This window comes from Bombina bombina, chromosome 7 (assembly GCF_027579735.1).
Source record: "Bombina bombina isolate aBomBom1 chromosome 7, aBomBom1.pri, whole genome shotgun sequence".
NCBI lineage: Eukaryota > Metazoa > Chordata > Amphibia > Anura > Bombinatoridae > Bombina > Bombina bombina.
This window is the reverse complement of record NC_069505.1, coordinates 404,925,671-404,937,826: the sequence shown is the minus strand read 5'-3', so window position 1 is coordinate 404,937,826 and position 12,156 is coordinate 404,925,671. Positions and strand designations below refer to the sequence as shown.

The 12,156-nt window shown below is 34.9% G+C and overlaps 1 protein-coding gene across 1 annotated transcript in view; it reads left to right on the top strand.

Annotated features, from left to right (window-relative positions):
- The window catches only part of ATP2B2 (ATPase plasma membrane Ca2+ transporting 2), a 403,776-nt gene that overhangs the window by 96,498 nt on the left and 295,122 nt on the right, over positions 1-12,156 (top strand). The gene's annotated exons all lie outside the window — the stretch shown is intronic.

The window sequence follows — 12,156 nt, the reverse complement described above, 5'->3', positions numbered from 1 at the left end:
GCTCCAGCCCTAAACACATATCACCTGCCTCTGTATGCAGCACATGCTGTAACTGTAAGTGCTCCAGCCCTAAACACATATCACCTGCCTCTGTATGCAGCACATGCTGTAACTGTAAGTGCTCCAGCCCTAAACACATATCACCTGCCTCTGTATGCAGCACATGCTGTAACTGTAAGTGCTCCAGCCCTAAACACATATCCCCTGCCTCTGTATGCAGCACATGCTGTAACTGTAAGTGCTCCAGCCCTAAACACACATCACCTGCCTCTGTATGCAGCACATGCTGTAACTGTAAGTGTTCCAGCCCTAAACACATATCACCTGCCTCTGTATGCAGCACATGCTGTAACTGTAAGTGATCCAGCCCTAAACACATATCCCCTGCCTCTGTATGCAGCACATGCTGTAACTGTAAGTGCTCCAGCCCTAAACACATATCACCTGCCTCTGTATGCAGCACATGCTGTAACTGTAATTGCTCCAGCCCTAAACACATATCACCTGCCTCTGTATGCAGCACATGCTGTAACTGTAAGTTCTCCTGCCTCAAACACATATCACCTGCCTCTGTATGTAGCACATGCTGTAACTGTAAGTGCTTGTGGTAGCAATTAGTGCTCAAAAAATAAACCAGAGGTCAGACCTTGGGGTAATTTTATAAATGTCCCCCAATTGCCCCCAAAAAATGTGTTATGTCCTTTTTAAAAAAAAAATCCATCTAGCCAGCCATTTCTGCTAAAGGATAGGTAGATCCAGTCAAAATTTAAATGCACATAGATGAATCACATCTATCAATAGAAACATACTTGCAATATATATTTATTGGCAAAAATGCTTCTAGTAAAAGTTATCACTGTTTTTTCTTTGCACGTGCATGGTAAGCATAACTAGATATTCTCAGTGCACCAGCATTTTAATACTGCAGCTGCTCAGAGCACCAGTGGGGCTTGTATTATGTCAGTAATGAACAAATTTAGTCATTGCCAGATGATACCAAAGACTCTCTGAGCAAGTGCTGTGATTAAAATGCATGTATCTTACAAAAATGCTTCTATTCCAAACTGAAATGCATCCATGAAGATTCCAATTTTGGCTGGAATGTCCCTTTAAAGGGACATAAAACAAAAAAAGTTTCTTTCATGATTAAGATAGAGAATACAAAATTAAGCAACATTCCATTTTACTTATATTATCTAATTTGTTTCATTCTTTAGATATCCTTTTGTTGAAGAAATAGCAATGCACATGGGTGAGCCAATCACACGACTCATCTATGCGCAGCCACCAATCAGCAACTACTTAGCCTATCTAGATATGCTTTTCAACTATGACTATCAAGTGAAGGAAGCAAATTATATAATAGAAGTTAATAGGAAAGTTGTTTAAAATTGTATTCTCTATCTGAATCATGAAAGAAACATTTTGGGTGTCATGTCCCTTTAAGTACCACTGCAGCTCTTACAAATCATAGGGCTTTAATTATGAAGCAGCGAATGCTGCTTCAGAGCCCAAACGTTTCAGGTTCGCCTGAAATGGAAGTTAAAAAGCAGTGGTCATAAGCCCGCTGCTCCTTAACCTCTCTGCCACCTTTAGGTGGCGGATTGAAATCATCCCGATCCGATCCCATCGGTATGATTGACAGCCCCTGCTAGCGGGGGACGGCATTGCACAAGCATTTCATTAGAAATGCTTGTGCAATGATAAATGCCGGCAGCATATGCTGTCGCCATTTAGCGAATCATATCGGCTCAACATATGATAAATCTACCCCTTAGTCTTTTACAACTTTTATCTTGTGAACAGGAAATTGGTTGAATTTGGGCAGTTAGTTTTGGATTGGAAATCACTATAAACCCTGAAAATCTAAAGTGAATCAGTCTATTAGTTTCTGAGACTAATATAGCTTTTTAAAGTAATTCTACAACTTGTGGCATAGTCAGGTTTCTTTAGACACAGCTACAGCCCAGATAGCTGACTACCTCTGTCTGATGTTTAATAGAATGGGAGGGAATATGGCTTCAGGTGCCTTTTCAAAAATGCAGATACTTCTGCTCAGCATTTGCCAAAGCACAGTTGTGTTAAACAGATAATGTCATTTGTAAGTGTGAAAAATATCCATACATTTGTTTTTTATATACACAGATGTGTAATCATACGGAAATGTTGTTGATGTTTTCTGTGAGATCTGTGTGCTCTTCATGCACAGTGATAAAAGTCACAAAATCACCTAGAGAGGCACAAAAAGCATATTCTGTTACCTGAGTTTTCCTTCAAAATGCTGCTAATTGCTTAAAGTGTTAAGAAAGTGTGCACGTTTGCTATTTATAGTCAGAATTACTTATTTTTTAAAATAAACACTTATTTCAAATCTGATGACTGCAACACACTGCAAAAAAGTTGGGACAATCGACTGTTTACCACTGTGTAACATCATTTGGGCACTGAAGATAGCAGTTGGTTAAGTTTTAGCAAGTGGAATTTTCCCCCATTCATCCATTATGCATGTCTAAAGCTGCGCAACTGTACAAAGTCTTCATTGCCTTATTTTGTGCTTCTTTCTGCTTATGCAACCATGTGCTTGTAATCTGGGCAGAATGTGGTTTGGAGTTGTCCTCCTGGAAAATGCAGGGACATCCCTGGAAAAGACGACATCTAGATGGCAACGTATGTTGCTCCAAAATGTATACATATCTTTCTGCATTAATGGTGCCCACACATGTGTGCAAGTTATCCATGCCATGAGCACTGACACACCATGCTATGACCATACTATGACAGACACTGGCTTTTGGACCTGATGCTGATTACAGCTTGGATGGTCCTTTTCCTTTTTGGCCCGGAGAACACAACAGTTGTTTTTTCTAAGTTGACTTGTTGGACCACAAAACATGATTCCACTGTGGTACTGTCCATCTCAGATGAGACTGAGCCCAGAGAAGTCGGCGGCGCTTCTGGACAGTGTTGATGTATGGCTTCTGCTTGGCATAGTAAAGCCTTGACTTGCATCTGTGGATGCAGCAGCGAACAGTATTGAATGACAAAGATCTACCAAAGTATTCCAGAGCCCATATCAGGATATCTATTACAGACTCATGACGGTTTTTGAGACAGTGTTGTCTAAGGAATCGGAGGTCACTCACATTCAGAAGTGGTTTTCAGCCTTGCCCTTTACGCACTGAGACTTGACAGGATTCCTTGAATATTTTAATTATATTGTGCACTGTGAATTGCCCAAGATCCTAACAATTTGTCTTTGGGGAATGTTGTTCTCAAAGTGACATCTTCCTTGCTCTTGAAAGACTAGGCCTTTTTTGGAGGCTCCTTATATGCTAGGATTACAATATTGCCTCACCTGTTTCACATCACCTTCTTATTTCAACTTGTCACATCGCTCGCTATTAGTCCTAAATTGACGCTGTCCCAACTTTTTTGGAACGTGTTGCAGTCATCAGATTTGGAATTAGTGTATATTTTCAAAAATACATTAAATTCACAAAGTAAAACATCAAATAACGTGTTAATAATGTGTTTTCTATATAGTACAGGGTGAATTGAATTTTCAAATGACTATTTTTGTTTCCATTTGTTTTCCATTCCTTATTTTTTCAACTTACTAATGTTCCACCGCTCAATATGCCACTAAACTACAGGGGGGGGGGGAATCAGGGGGGAGGAGCAAAAACTTTTTAGTTGTATAACATACTGTCATATTTTGTTAAATGAATTCAATTATGAATACGCTGGTAACTTTATAACATTTTTAATTTACCATGACTTTAAATCAGCTACATATTAGACATTGATTGCTTAGTATGCAAACTCATTAACAGCTAGCCTTAACTGACCACATTAAAATATATATATATATATATATATATATATATATAGAGAGAGAGAGAGAGAGAGAGAGAGAGAGATGGATATATATATATATATATATATATATATATATATATATATATATATATATATATAGAGAGAGAGAGAGAGAGAGAGAGAGAGAGAGAGAGAGAGAGAGAGAGAGAGATGAATAGATATATAGAGAGAGATGGATAGATATATAGAAATAGATGGACAGATATATAGAGATAGATGGATATATAGAGATAGATGGATATATAGAGATAGATGGATATATAGAGATAGATAGATGGATAGATATATAGAGATAGATGGATAGATATATAGAGATAGATAGCGAGAGATGAATAGATATATATATATATAGAGATAGATGGATAGATATATAGAGATAGATATATAGAGATAGATGGATAGATATATAGAGATAGTAGAGAGAGATGTATATATATATATATATATATATATATATATATATATATATATAGAGAGAGAGAGAGAGAGAGATATAGAGATAGATGGATAGATATATAGAGATAGATGGATATATAGAGATAGATGGATATATAGAGATAGATGGATATATAGAGATAGATAGAGATAGATGGATAGAGATATAGAGATAGATGGATATATAGAGATAGATGGATATATAGAGATAGATGGATATATAGAGATAGATAGAGATAGATGGATAGATGTATAGAGATAGATGGATATATAGAGATAGATGGATAGATATATAGAGATAGATGGATAGATGTATAGAGATAGATAGAGATGGATAGATATATAGAGATAGAGAGAGATGGATAGATATATAGAGATGGATAGAGAGAGATGGATAGATATATAGAGATAGATAGAGAGAGATGGATAGATATATAGAGATAGATGGATAGATATATAGAGATAGATAGATAGATATATAGAGATGGATAGAGAGAGATGGATAGATATATATATAGAGATAGATAGAGAGAGAGAGATGGATAGATATATAGAGATAGATGGATAGATATATAGAGATAGATGGATAGATATATAGAGATAGATGGATAGATATATAGAGATAGATAGATAGATATATAGAGATGGATAGAGAGAGATGGATAGATATATATAGAGATAGATAGAGAGAGAGAGATGGATAGATATATAGAGATAGATGGATAGATATATAGAGATAGATGGATAGATATATAGAGATAGATGGATAGATCAGGGGCGTATTAAGGCATAGGCCGACAAGGCCGGTGCCTAGGGCAGCAGAGTTTTAAGGGGCAGCAGAATTTTGAGTCCCTAGGGCCACTCTACTGAACTCAGGGCAGGGTTGCTAAATCAACCAATTACTAATGACTTAAATGGCTGGCCCGGCTATTGCTATCCTATGGGATTGTATGTGGGTGCGCATGGCGTGGTGACAGTGGAGGCGGAGCTCACTTGCGCAGCCTGGCCTGGACTGAGAGGGAATGCGGTATTCTTCCTGGCTCCACCGCGTGATTGAGACTCACAGAGACTACACAATGCAGTGTGCACTACAACGTGACCACTGTGAAACAGCATATGCCTTTCTCCCTTCAATACATCTTCATTAGACATTATAATACTTAAACGGATTAGTCACTAAATACTTGTACATTTACTGTTTGTCTATCTGTCATACATGCAAAGAATAAGTATTTATTGCTGAATCTATACAACTATGTGACTTAAAACACAACTGAAAATATGTTGTATGCATTTAATACATTCAGAAACAATACAAGTATATACTTTATTATAATTGTATCATGTGACTTTATCCCCTAGGATACAATTTCTAAACCTATCAGAACTACTGTTGTATTTTTTAAGTACTTTTAAAGGCCAGTTTGTATATTCATTACATATTTATCCAAGCAGATATTTTGCTTAAATAACTGTCAATCATCAAAGAAGATGTTTAAGGTTAAACAACTACCTACTGACAAACTATCATACAGTGAAGGATATTTTTTTCTGATATAAACACTTTAATCATCTGACTTGCAAAATAATGTCTTAATATATATATGTGTGTGTGTGTGTGACCAGAGTGAATGCAAGCCCTGGTGAACATCTACTTAAAAAGACATTATTTTTTTAATTTTTTGTACCCTGCCCCAAAAATATTATGTCTAAAAAAAGGCCTTAAACCTGGGGTGGGGTGGGGGCAGCAGAATTTTGAGTGCCTAGGGCAGCACAAAACCTAAATACGCCCCTGGGATAGATGTATAGAGATAAATAAGATGGATAGATATATAGAGATAGAGAGAGATGGATAGATATATAGAGATGGATAGAGAGAGATGGATAGATATATAGAGATAGTTAGAGAGAGATGGATAGATATATAGAGATAGATGGATAGATATATAGAGATAGATGGATAGATATATAGAGATAGATGGATAGATATATAGAGATAGATAGAGAGAGATGGATAGATATATAGAGATAGATAGAGATAGATGGATATATAGAGATAGATGGATATATAGAGATAGATAGATGGATAGATATATAGATATATAGAGATAGATAGAGATAGATGGATAGATATATAGAGATAGATGGATAGATATATAGAGATAGATGGATAGATGTATAGAGATAGATAGAGATGGATAGATATATAGAGATAGAGAGAGATGGATAGATATATAGAGATGGATAGAGAGAGATGGATAGATATATAGAGATAGATAGAAAGAGATGGATAGATATATAGAGATAGATGGATAGATATATAGAAATAGATAGAGAGAGATGGATAGATATATAGAGATAGATAGAGAGAGATGGATAGATATATAGAGATAGATAGAGAGAGATGGATAGATATATAGAGATAGATAGAGAGAGATGGATAGATATATAGAGATAGAGAGAGATGGATAGATAGATAATTAAAGAAATTCTGAGCCCTTACTCAAAAAAATTAATAAATACAAATTACTGATCTGTTAGAGGAAGAGGTCTAAGATGCAGCATATGGAGGGATCATTGTATATACACACTGTTTGAGGTCTGTTTTCTCAGTAACACAAGGGGTCAACAAATTCAGGCTATTCAATTAAAAATTAGACAACTTTCCTCTTGTGTAATTACACAGCCTTAGAAATCTGTTACAAGTTTAGTTTTGTAATATCATAAGATAACATTGTTCTGTTATTAAGGAAATAGACAACCTCACAAAACTAGATTTAATAAATTGTATTCATCATTTTATGCAAGTTTTATAAAATCAGAACATTTGAAAATACAAAACCAAAAGTGCAATAAACCAATATTATATATTTTTAAACATCTGATACCTCAATTACAAAAAGTATTTACATTTTCAAATTGACACAATGTATTAGGTTTAAAAGTATTAAAGGGACATGAAACCCAAAATAATTATTTCATGAATCAGATAGAGAATACAATTTTAAACAACATTCCAATTTACTTCTATTATCTAATTTCCTTCATTCTTTAGATATCCTTTGTTGAAGAAATGTAAATGCACATGGGTGAGCCAACCACACGAGGCATCTATGTGCAGCCAGCAATCAGCATCTACTGAGCCTATTTACATATGCTTTTCAACAAAATATATCAAGAGAATGAAGCAAATTAGATAATAGAAGTAAATTGGAAAGTTGTTTTAAATTGTATGTTCTATCTTAATCATGAAAGAAAAAAAATTGAGTTTTGTGTTCATTTAACAGTGAAAATTAGGACAATTTTAATGCAACATAATGTTAAAGGGACACTAAACCCAAATTTTTTCTTTCGTGATTCAGATAGAGCATGCAATTTTAAGCAACTTTCTAATTTACTCCTATTATCAATATTTCTTCGTTCTGTTGGTATCTTTATTTGAAATGCAAGAATGTAAGTTTAGATGCCGGTCCATTTTTGGTGGATAACCTGGGTTGTTCTTGCTGATTGGTGGATAAATTCATCCACCAATAAAAAAGTGCTGTCCAGAGTTCTAAACCAAAAATGAAGCTTAGATGCCTTCTTTTTCAAATAAAGATAGCAAGTGAACGAAGAAAAATTAATAATAGGAGTAAATTAGAAAGTTGCTTAAAATTGCATGCTCTATCTGAATCAAAAAAGCAAAAAATTGGGTTCAGTGTCCATTTAACAAAAAAGGTTTTATTTAAAAAAATAATAATAATTTTAAATGGACTTCCGGTAAGACTCATATGTAAGAGAGAAAAAAAAAAGGTGGAATCAATTTGTAAATTATAATTTGTTTTTTCTTTGTGATTTCACTTCTTGTGACATCACTAGATATGCAAATTAAATGGACATTAAACATAAATAAATTATAAATAGAACGATGCATTCAAAGAAAATATTAGTCTGAGATAACATGTAGATATATTATTTAAAGTGTCATTAGCTGTTTAAATACTGACAAAATAAGTGTTAAGTTTTAGTGTCTAAACTAACGGGAGCTGCCATGTTGGAACTTAGGTTACCTTCTTTGCTGTGGCCAATTAGGGACAGTTATAAATATGTCACTAGAGTGTACAGCCAATGGCTGTGCTGGATTTAACAGTGTTCTGCACTTTTATTTCTAACAGTAACTGAAAAGCTCACAATTTCAGTATGGAATTACAGGAAGGGGACAAAATATATAATGAAAGTATATTGCAGACTTTTTTTTAATATATACAATTTATCATTTTATATTACCATCTCAAAGTGTTTAATGTCCTTTTAAGGCAATCTGTTAAAATATATATATATATATATATATATATATATATATATATATATATTGCTGTGAATTGTTAATGCAAAATTCTGATCTGCCTTTAATAAAAAGTGACAAAAAGTAGGTAGCTAAAATATTTGCGTTTAGATTTTATTTTATTACCAAAAAAGACCACTGTTTTTCTGGGGGGGTTCACACTAAAAAAAAATGGTGTTTATGCTACGTTACTCTTTTTATGATGATACATTGGGGTATATTTATTAATGTGCGAGCGGACATGATATGATGTAGTGTATCATGTCCGCTGCACATCGATAAATGCCGTCAGGATACGCTGTCGGCATTTATCATTGCACCAGCAGTTCTTGTGAATTGCTGGTGCAATGTCACCCTCTGCAGATTTGCTAGCAGGGGCTGTCAATCAACCCGATTGTATTTGATTGGGTTGATTTCTGTCCGCGGCCTCAGAACAGGCGGACAAGATATGCTTCATAACTCGCCGGAAACAAAGAGCATCAAGCTGCATACGGAGCTATATAATTCGGCCCCATTGTCTTAGGTAAATTAATAATTATTTTAACTGTATGTTTTATAAGGCTGTCTCAGTTATAGTTTTATAAGGCTGTCTCTAATAAATGATAGATTTGTTCTTGCTTAGATTTTACAGACAATGTAGATATATTTTAAAGAGAGCATACAATTTATTTAAAATTCCACTGTACACCTATTAATACGTTTTACTGTTTTGTCTGGTATCTTTATTTCAAATGTATATCCTTTCCATGAAAGCATACTGAGGTATACCCAGGAATTTACACGTGTCTTGTGCACTATATAGCATTATATGGCAGTAGTGTTTGCAAAAAACAAATTGCAACAATATTACAAGCAAATTACAAATCCAGTTAAAGGGACATAATATTCATATGCTAAATCACTTGAAACTGATGCAGTATAACTGTAAAAAGCTGACAGGAAAATATCACCTGAGCTTCTCTATGTAAAAAAGGAAGATATTTTACCTCACAATTTCCTCAGCTCAGCAGAGTAAGTTCTGTGTAAAAAGTTATACTCAGCTGCTCCCAGCTGTAGGTAAAAATAAAAAAAAATTAAGAAATGAACAGCAGCCAATCAGCATCAGCAGTGCTGAGGTCATGAACTCTTACTGTGATCTCATGAGATTTGACTTAACTCTCATGAGATTTCATAGTAAGCTTCCTTTACCTGATTGGTGAAATAATATGAGAGTTCACGAGGCTCATCCTTTCAGCTGTCCCAGGACAGACACACTAAAATGCTGCTTAGAAATCCTTTACAATGGGAGGTGGCTACTGAGGAACTTTTGAGGTAAAATATCTTTCTTTTTTACATAGAGATGTTCAGGTGATATTTTCTAGTTAGCTTTTTACAGCTATGCTGCATCACTTTCAAGTGTTTAAACATTTGGGTATTATGGCCCTTTAAGGATTTTTTCAAATTGCCATACTGTATTGTTTTTTTTTAATATTATTTGCTACACTTAATCCTCATATCCTACGCTCTTCTGGAACGTATAATAGTAAATACAAATCAACCAGAAGTCAGTACCAGGGGTAGTTAGACCTTTACAACTGGAGTGTTAAAGGGACATTCCAGCCAAAACTGGAATTCACGTGGATGCATTTCGGTTTTGAATAGAAGCATTCTTGTCATATAAATGTATTAGCAAAACTGCTTTTAACAAAAGCTATAGCTGTTTGAAATGTGTATTTAGGTATGCACCATGCACCAGCATTTTAAACACAGGACTTTCTCAGAGAGACTAAGGTGCTTGTATCATCTGGTAATGGCTCAAATTGTTAATTGCTGACATGATACAATCCCCACTGGTGCTCTTAACAGCTGCAGTATTTAAATGCTGGTGCACTGAGAATATCTAGCTATGCTTCACATACACGTGCAGAGAAAAATGCTAACACTAAAACAGTGATAACTTTTACTAGGAGCATTTTTGCAAATATGTTTCTATTCAAAGATGTAATTTAGGAGGGAGATTGTTGCTTGTAGCTTGTAGTGATCAACATTTTCTAATATGTATTTCTATTATTTATAACTTTTGCCACCCATTTAATTCTTTAGTTGTTCTGCTAGATTTAAAGGCCTTTAACAAATGTCGGGATTTAAAAAAAAAATATGTCTGGAGACTCTTTAAAGGAATAGGGGCGCTACGAGAATTTTTGGGAGAACCCATCACTCGCCCATAGCTCCCTTCTAGAATCGCCACTGGCCTGGTCAAGAGCCTTACATAATATTGAGCCCATCTAACCCAAAATGTATTTTTAAAACACGATTCAAATAGAGCAGCAATTTTAAGCTAATTTCTCATTTACTCCTATTATCAACGTTTCTTCATTCTCTTGATATCTTTAATTAAAACGCAGGAATGTAAGTTTAGGAGCAGGCCCATTTTTGGTTCAGCATCTGGGTAGTGCTTAAAATTGCTGCTCTATCTGAATCATGAAAGAAAAAAAATTGGGTTTCATATCCCTTTAATGTTGACCTTTGAAGGAATAACGTTTTCAGTATAATCAATTTGATTATAGTTTAATGGTGAAATAAATTAGAAAAAAAAAGTAAAAGCAAAATGGAAATTAAGCTTAAAAAATAATAAAAAATTGTGTTACTGTGTGGTAGCGGGAGCGAGGTACATTGAGTTTAATGGCGCGATCGGGCGCGCTGTGACTAGACAGCGTGCCCGCGATGCTCCTAGGAAAAAACAGACCCACTCAGTAGAGCCAGGAGCGGCGTTCTGCAAAATTTAACTTCTTAAAGGGACACATAACCCAATTTTTTATTTCGTGATTCAGATAGAGCATCATTTAGCACTGTGGACAGTACTTGTTTATTGGTGGGTGAATTTATCCACCAATCAGCAAGAACAACCCAGGTTGTTCACCAAAAATGGGCCGGCATCTAAACATTTTTGCTGTTCAAATAAAGATACCAAGAGAATGAAGAAAAATTGATAATAGGAGTAAATTAGAAAGTTGTTTAAAATTGCTGCTCTTTCTGAATCATGAAAGAAAAAATGTGGGTTCAGTGTCCCTTTAAGAAAATAGCTCTGCAGTCCTTTGTTGTATAAAGTTGTCGCTAAGCTAATGCTATAGAATTTTGCACTATGTGCAGAATTATATAACATTATTTTGTAGGTTTACTGCCCCTTTAAACTTTCATGATTCAAATAGGGCATGTAATTTTAAACAACTTTCTTATTTACTTTTATCATCAAATTTGCTTTGTTCTTTTGCCATTCTTAGTTGAAAGCGAAACCTAGGTAGGCTCATTTGCTAAGCCCTTCTAGGCCGCTCCTTATCTCAATGCATTTGACAGTTTTTCACAGCTAGAGGGCATTTGCTCATGTGTTTCATATAGATGACATTGTGCTCATGCATGTGAAGTTATTTATGAGCCAGCACTAATTGCCTGAAATGCAAGTCTGTCAAAAGAACTGAGATAAGGAGGCAGTCAGCAAAAGCTTAGATACAAGGTAATTACAGAGGTAAAAAGTGTATTTC